The following is a 9,024-nucleotide window of genomic DNA, read 5'->3' as shown; positions in this document are numbered from 1 at the left end:
TCTCTGTGCGTTCCTTTAAAGATTCATGTATTCATACGCCAAACTACCACTAATGAGGTCATTATGGACTTGTTTTAATCCTTAAATTATAACAAGAAAATCAATTATTGAAAACTTAAATATTAGTTTTCGAGTGTTCTAGAATAATCGATTAGTAGCTTTTACGGCGGGAAATCGAGAATATTCTGGAGGCCATAAAAAAATAAACATTAATACTGCTCATAAAACACTTTAATAATAAAAAAAGAATAGTACAACTCATGTTCACAACAACAACGCGTGTTTACAAAACGTCATATTAATTTTATGCGTGCCCGTTGTTGCTGTAATGAGCGTAGCTTTCTTAACGCACTTTTCTTAAGAATACATTGTTCTGAATAAAAATTTAAATAACACAAGAATACACCTAACTTGCCCTTACCTTTAGGGTCGGCACAATATGTGTTGCTCTTCCATACATCTCTATCAGCCGTCATATCTGAATCCACTCCTTTCTTAAGCATGTCCTCTTTTACACAATCCTTCCTTACTTTCTTCGGTAACTTCTTAGTATGGTGATTTTGATTTTTATTAAAAAAAATTAATTGCCTTGCTAAGAACCTCACTGATTTAATAAAATAATTTTACACTAAGTGACTGTCTAAGCAATGATTAGTTTCCGAGTGTCACATGTTGATAGTTTTGTTTTTTTCCGACGAGAGTAGCTGAAATAATCTCGATCAGATATAAGAAAGGTCTAAAGCTTTTCAAAAGCTCAAGGGTGGTCTATGGGTATTACACTTTTATACGGATTCAAGTCTTGGAATGTTAAGAAATAAGGTATTGTAGGCGAGACATGAATAGCTATTCAAACGCAACTAGGTAAGGGTTGAAGCTTGCTTCCTTGTCTTAAGGCTGATTACAAGACGTGAGCTTAAAGCTCCCTTTATGCGTACATCGGGGCGCGGTAACGAGCCGGCGAGAAGCCTTTCTCTACTAATTACTCTGAATGGAACACTGCTTTGTCGTTAGCCGCATTAATTTGAATGTATTTTGATGATAATGATTTAAGAAATGTTAATTTCATACTAACTTTGTACTTAATAACTTGATTTAAAGCCATTAAGTTCGATGAAAGCAAAGGGTAAGATATCTAGTACTATTCTATACTTCGATGTTCTATATCTGTATCCTATGCTAATATTATTAAGGAGAAATATTTGTATTTTTGTATGTATTGAAATGATTCAAAAACTAGTGGACCGATTTCAAAAATATTTTTACAATATTATCACTGATTAACTTAGGCTACATTTTTTTTTAATTTCACGCGGGCGAAATCGCGAGCAACAGGTAGTACAATATGATGCAAAGTGTTTTAAACAATAGATTTTAGAACAGCATTCTTTTATATTGAAATTAGAAATAACTTGAGACTAATTACTGTTATTAAATACTTACTAATACTAAAAAAGGCTGTAGATAAAAAGGTATTCTCAGTTTAAGTTTATTATCACTTTCAATGACGCATAAAAATGTTACAGAGCGGAACATTTTATTCACCATCCATAAGTTGGGAGTACACTTGGTGCACGATTTAAAAGTGTTATTTTAAGATTTCGTTTTTTTTTCTATTTTTCCGAAAAAAACATTAGAAATGGCTTAAATGTAATGGTATGTATATTGCACAATTAAATGGTAACATTTCTTAATTAATAACTCATAACAGTGATTGAGACAGCTGCACTTTTACTGCACAAAATAAAAAAAAATATTTAAAACAGGATAAACACGTTACTTTATTTTTCTTTTGTTGTTCTTTAATCTTGCATTGGTTAACAGCGCGCAATAGATGAAAATGTATTTATTATAAGACGGTATTCAACGCTACTTTAAAAAATATTTCTCTTGTTGTGTTCTCAGGTTTACACTGAATTGAAGTTACAACTGTTCCTTCTTTAAGGGCTACTTTCGTGAGTAAAGATCTTTACTTAATAGGCTTAATTAAATGTCTGAGAACAATAATTCGCATTTAAACCGTCTTACAGATACTGATAAATGAGCGCTGAACATTGCTGGGATTTTAAAAAGGGACAGTTTTAATTTTATTATACATTGTAAGGTTTTTTTTACTAAAAAAATAAACAACCGAATATTTTTAAATGATTTAATTAATTGTCAGTTTTTTACATAATTTGTTATCTTGTTTATTAGTAATACTATAAATGTGAAAGTGTAGATGGATGGAAGTTTGTCACTGCGTATTTCGAAGCTGTTTTACGGATCTTTGCGTTTGGAAGGTGTAGAACATAACATGTGTGCTTACAGAACACATCGATTACATAGTTTTTTTCTAATTCCGCGCAGATGAAGTCGAAAGCCAAAGCTAGTATATAAAATTGTATACTTTTATCGAAGTAAATAGAGTATCGCATTGGATTTATACTGTAAGGGTGTATTGTTTTTATTAAACTATATTTTTCCTGCTATCAAACATTTATTTAGAGTAATAATATAAAAAGGAAATAGTTGTATTTTTGTTTTTTTCTATGCATTTCACGTAAAAACTACTGGGCCAATTTTAAACTTTCTTGCGCCGCTCGAAAGGTAATTTATCTGTGAGTAACATAGGCTACATTTTCTATTTCTATTTTTCACGAGGTCGAAATCGTCAATGATAATGTTACTTTGTCGATCATTTATCTAAGAATCTTGCATTAGGTAAGAATGATGGATTAGAAACATCAATTGTCAGTCAAACAACATTCGGCTGATGGCATTGAGTGACGGAATGACAAATGTATTCCCTTTTGAAATAGGATAAAGCATTACGACTAACATCTTGGAAATTCGACAAAAAGAAAAACATAACCTTAAATGGAATGAAAAATTGTTTTGCAATTAAGAATTTATTTAGTACTAGCTTTCGCGCGCGACTCCATCCGCCTGGAAGAAAAAAACAAAAGAGAGTAGCCCATGTGTTCTTCCAGAGTATCCTCTACGTCTATGCCAAATTTCACCGAGATCCGTTCAGTCGTTTAGGCTACAAACTCTAACAAACATCCATCCATCTAAACTTTTGCATTCATAATATTAGTAAGATAAAACATTCTTTTTAATAAAAACTGTTTCGTATCTGAATCTTATAAACAAGCAGAGAATACTCTAAGGGATGAAAAGGTTTCCCTACACACCTATTTCCTATTTTTAGCCGTTTGCTTGCGTTATTTTTGGCTCGGCCGAGAACAATGAAAGCCACAAGGCCGGCGAGACAGCAGACATTCTGACTCTGATTACTACGATAAATAAAATAAATACTACATTTATTGATGTTAAATCTCTTGATTCCTTTACTCATACAACTGTCGATTATCAATTGTTTCGCAGCCAATTCAACTATTTAGTTGCACAATAAAAAAATCGAGTACAGTGTGCGTTTCCATATAAGCTGATAGCAATCGAAGTGCGACTAAAGAGTTGTGCGATTAGTCAAAGGAGTGGGTTCGCTGTTAATCATCATCAGCTCACTATACTTCCCAGTGAGGGTCTCGGAGCCTATCCTTAGTTAGGGCACAGTCTATGGAACTAGAACTCAGGACCTTCATATAACAAGTCCTTAACTCTTTTATCTCCGATACTTTAAAGCTTTGTAATAAATATTTTATTAACTTATATCTATACTAATATAAAGAGGAAAGATTTGAATTTTTGTTTTTTGTATGTATTGAAATAACTCAAAAATTACTGGGCCGATTTCAATTCTTTCACCAGTAGAAAGCTACATTATCGCAGAGTATCAGGTTATATTTTTTTAATTTCACAGTGACGAAGTCGCAAGCAAAAGTTAGTAAATTTAAAAAATTCAGAATTCATTCCTTGTGCGTACTGCGAAGGATTGGAATAAGTTGCCAGTGTCGGTTTTTCCGTCCGAATATGATGTAAGGGCCTTCAACAGTGAATGGGTATTTATTAGTGTAGCGCGTACCATCTTTCGACCACATCTTCACTTTAAATCGGTAGGATCGTGGCTTGACCACTAGCTTAAAAAAAAAGTAAACGTAGTTAAATTTTAGGTTATTACATGCGTTAGATAAGTACAAAAATATCTATATAAAGTTGTATTTGGTAACAAGAAACGCACAGTTTGACGAGTGTATCAGATGTAATCCGTAATAAATTGGCATTTTTTCCTGATCGCCTCATTAGAGTGAGCTTAGCGGAGAACAAAGATATCACGAACCCTTAGTCAGCGTTTTATCTTATACATAATACATAATCTTATACAACATATCTTAAAAATAATCTTGCGTTATGTTATTTAATATGTTTATCTCTTAACTAAAAAATAATGTTTTATTTTTCAGGCAGAATCAAATGTATGGGAAATTGAATTTTTTATAAATATTTAACAATTTTCAATACTTAACAATATTAAATCTAAAAAAAAAAAATATTGTACAAAATGAAAACATCAACAAAAAATCGTAATTAAATACTGAGTTAGCATTTAAAAATAATCATCCAAAGAGTCGGGAGCGAAAGCTTGTCTTACATTAGACTTCAAAGCAGCAGGGTCTCTCGAAAAATACGCACAGAGTTTATATTAGGATCGTGAAATCTGCTTACAAGGATAACAGATTTAAGATTTATTCAAGATTATATAAAGCCTTTCTAAGCTTTGGTTTTGCGAACGAAAGTACACACTTTTTACTATTCAAGTAGTGGAAAATCAAGTTACATTCACGCTCGTTTAAACAAAAATGAAGGTTTGAATTTTACAGGTTTACTATCTCTGGAGATAGTTAGAAACTTGATTACAAAAATAAATGTATTTTCGAGTTTAATTTTACAACGTAATAAGTATAAATTATGTATAATATCTTTTAAAAGTAAGAGTCACTTCCAGTTAACATACAAAACTTTTGACAAAGTTTGAGGAGATTTTAAGGGAATCAAGTTTACCGTCTTTTGTCGCCAGTCGGGTAAGTTTCCGAATTAAATTCTGTCCAAAGTTCTCTTGGAGGCTTTGATATTTTTATGAAATTCTTCAAACGTTCAGGCTACGTACGACAAAAGTGTCAGAAACATTTTTATTCTGTTAAGTAATGAAAAAAACTTTACGAACAAAAATATGCATAAAGTTTCAATTGTTGGATACCTTTTAGAACGTGCAGAACAGACAGTACTTCATTGTTAGTTGTGCAACTAAACAGTTGAATTGGCTGCGAAACAATCGACAATCGCATAACAGTTGTGCCATAGTTTAGTAAAATGCGTGCGCCCGCTTTTACGGACCGTTTTCTTGCCGTTAAATTTGCAGTCGAATTCAACACCCGTATAAAAATAAAGATCTGTCTATGCTTAGATATTTGAAGGCGTTGTATTCAACTTGTTGTTATGTTATGTGTTATACGTTATGTCATTTGTTTACAATAATAAAATTAGTAATGCTGTTCCCCTGTTTGGTATTTGGTAAATTGTTTTGTAAGAATTTTTGATCTCATTATACGGACATCTAGTTTTAATTTTTGTTAAGTTACTTCATTTGCCAAAGAAATAGGAATATCTGTTCTATATCAGACTATATAAAAATACTAATTTTAGGTAACAGAAAGATTTAAAACAAAATGAATCGAAAAAAGTCTATGGCACTATTAAATTAATTTCATACAAACTTCAAGGTTTGAATTCATTATACATTTTATCGTAAATCGCGACACCAACTTTTTGATTACATTGAACTCGTAACGTAAAAGTTTTCGAATGTTTTTCATACTTTTTCGTTCGCAGCAGCCAAGTACCCTTAAAACTGTGAAACCTAACTTTTCACTTATTTTCTACATTTGTACTTTTCGATTCCTTTATTTCTTTTTGTTTTAATATCATATATGAATAGTATTTTGAACAGAAAAATATTCAACACATGAGATGTTAACCATGCTTCATACTAATGTTATAAATGCGAAAGTTTAGATGGATGTTTGTTAGAGTTTGTAGCCTAAACGTCTTAACGGATTTCGATGAAATTTGGTATAGATGTAGACGATAGTCTAGAAGAACATAGCTACTCACTTTTGTTATTCTTTCCACGCGGACATAGTCGCGGGCAAAAATTACCTATTAGACTAATTTCTTTCATTTCGAGATTATTTAAATTAGCACATGTGAAGTAATTACAAACACGATAAAACGCAAAAAGAACCTCAAGATCGTATATTGGGTTTGACCATTTAACTTTTCGTTTTGTCCATTCTGATATAACAACAAAAACAAAAATTTGGCAAAGGCAAGTAGAACAACATGTGCATATTTAGTGTACACTAGGAAAATATCGTACCAACGCTGGTGCTGACGTGCTCGCAATTCATATTACTTCGGCGTAGTCTTTTGTTTTTGTGCTAATTTATTACATTATGTTTTCACTATATGAATAAAATATTATACAAATAAATCTATACTAATATTATAAAGAGGAAAGATTTGTATATTTGTAATGTGTTCGATTAACATAAAAACTACGAGGCTGATTTTAAAAATTATTTCGCCAGTAGAAAGGTAATTTATCTGTGAGTAACATATATATTTTTTATTATTTTTTTAATGCACGCATGCCACATGCCACACCTATGAATAACAATGTTGCCATATCTCCCATTTTTATTGGAAAGAACAGAATAAGATTCTTACCTCCTACAATAATCAAGACGATAGATGTTTTCTTTGGTTATAATACAACTGATAAAAATATTGTCGATTTCTATAATTTAGTATGAAGTTTAATCTTCGTATTAATTATTCATAATGCTTCTGAATGTGTCAGCTAGATTGCTCCCTATCGACCCCTCTCCAAACGTCTCGAGAGATCTTCAACATTTTACTATTTAAAGTCTAGCTTAATCGCCTCTTTTAATTTGTTTATTAAACCATTTAAATAACAAGAAGCCCAGCAGTTCCTTACCATATTCATGACAATAGTTTTTGCCCGATCTCACGAATTAAACTTAGTATGTGATCCTCGAGACTATGTTCTATATTTTTGCCAAATTGCATTATAGTCAGTAACGTAGTTTCAAAGATATGTAGTAAAAAGCATACATCTATACAAATATTTGATTTTTTTTTTAATTCAGTACACTATCGATAATTGTTAATTTAGTAACATTTTCTTTAACCATTCTAAGGCTAGGCATGTAGCAGTAGTAGAAGCTAGGATGTAGTTCACAATAGTCGAATGGCGGGATTCAAACCCTCGACCGCAAAATCGGTAGTCCGCACCCCAAACCATTAGGCTATTAGCGCTGCAATTATAAATCACCATCAATATTAGATTGATAAAGAATGTGAGCAAAAAACACAAATAAAACAACATGGTCCCTTTATTAAGAGCAGACGATAAGGTCTCGATAATGTTCGGTATTTGTCAATTCGCAAGTTGCCCTGGATTATCTTAGCTGGAGGAATTCCAATAATATTTACTAGTCGCCCTTTGAGGCGCGCAAGTATAAGCGATAAGCGATTCAAATATTAAAAACATTGTTAACTTAGCTAAATGTTTTTTTTTTCTATATTACAGACTCTAGAAATTCAAGCTATAAGTTCTTATCTCATAAAAATTGTGAATTAAACATTATAAATTAAATAAATGCATCACAATTATTATGATTATCTCGACGCAAAAACATTAGACAAAATGGTTCCCAGCAAAAACAAAAACTTTTAATAAAGTTTAAAAATGTCATCGTAGAGAGTAAACTAATGATTTCAAAATCAAATTTAAACCCATTAATGCAAAAAGAAAATGGATTCTATAAATACTGGAATCAAAGGACATAGTCTACAGTATGTTTTACACTTGGACCTATACTTTGGGGTAACTGCATCTGACGTGCCATTAATTTGTGTGCCGGCCACCGAATTCTAGATTACAGATTAGCTCAGACTATATCCATTTGTAAACGATCGCTTTGTCTTGCAAATAGATCTATTATTTCAATCTAACTCAGTTAAGACGATGCTGTGTTTTTTATATAATTCTATCAAATTTCGCAATAAGAACGTTATTTTTTTATTTTTCACTCATTCTTTCTCATTATCATCTTATCCTACTCCCGTAAGGTCGGCGCACCGGGTTTTCGAATAACTCGTATCATCCGTCATCTCAGTCATCACTCCCTGCTATATCGTGTCACCTTTCACGCAATCCAACCATCTCTTTCTAGGTCTACCTCTACCGGTGTACCCCTCCACATTCATAAACGTCTGTCTTGTTACATGCGATTCATCCCTTCTTAACATGCCCATACCACTCTAACCTTTTAATCCTTATTTTCTTAACTGGAGCTACTCTGAATTCACTAATTCTTTCTACGAGTCCGAATTATTGTAAAATGCCATTAACCGTACCTCACTTATCTTTTATTCCCACTGAATTACACTCATTAAAAATATAAGTATTGTCTGAGAATGTACTTAATCTCTTATGAAAGTAATAATTTTTCTCTATTTTTATTGTTTTCTTGAAAGAAGTAATCACCTTCATAAATAGTGATGAAGAGAATTTAAAATGAAATATAAATGAATAAATACATTTTATACTCTACTTCATTAATCTTTTTTAGTGTACGTTTGTGTTTGTGTGAGAAATTGAATAAGGATGGTAGCAAAGAAAGACCGAAGAAATTATGGATGGATTGTGTGGGATTTCAGGACTGTTGATAGAGATATAAGAGTGCATTTTATTCCGACCCTCCATAAAAACAAGTTTAAAAAGACGTGTACATTAAATTAACTAATCTTTGTCCTTTTTCCTTTTCTACCCATAAAGTTAATTAAAATAAGCATGTACAAACAAACTAAGAGTTCATAATGATTCAAGGTTTGTCCATAATTCTGATAATCATTTTAAACGCGTACCGCTCACCGTTAAGACGTACAGACGTAAATTTCATTATAATCATTTACCTCTTAATTGGATTCAAGTGGATACTTTTTCCATTACAAAGTGGTGACTGTTCTATTAAGATTGAGGAAAGATTACTGACTAAT

This window comes from Papilio polytes, unplaced genomic scaffold (assembly GCF_000836215.1).
Source record: "Papilio polytes unplaced genomic scaffold, Ppol_1.0 DF823731.1, whole genome shotgun sequence".
NCBI classification, from domain to species: domain Eukaryota; kingdom Metazoa; phylum Arthropoda; class Insecta; order Lepidoptera; family Papilionidae; genus Papilio; species Papilio polytes.
The sequence above is the reverse complement of the archived record's forward strand: the minus strand, read 5'-3'. Positions refer to the sequence as shown.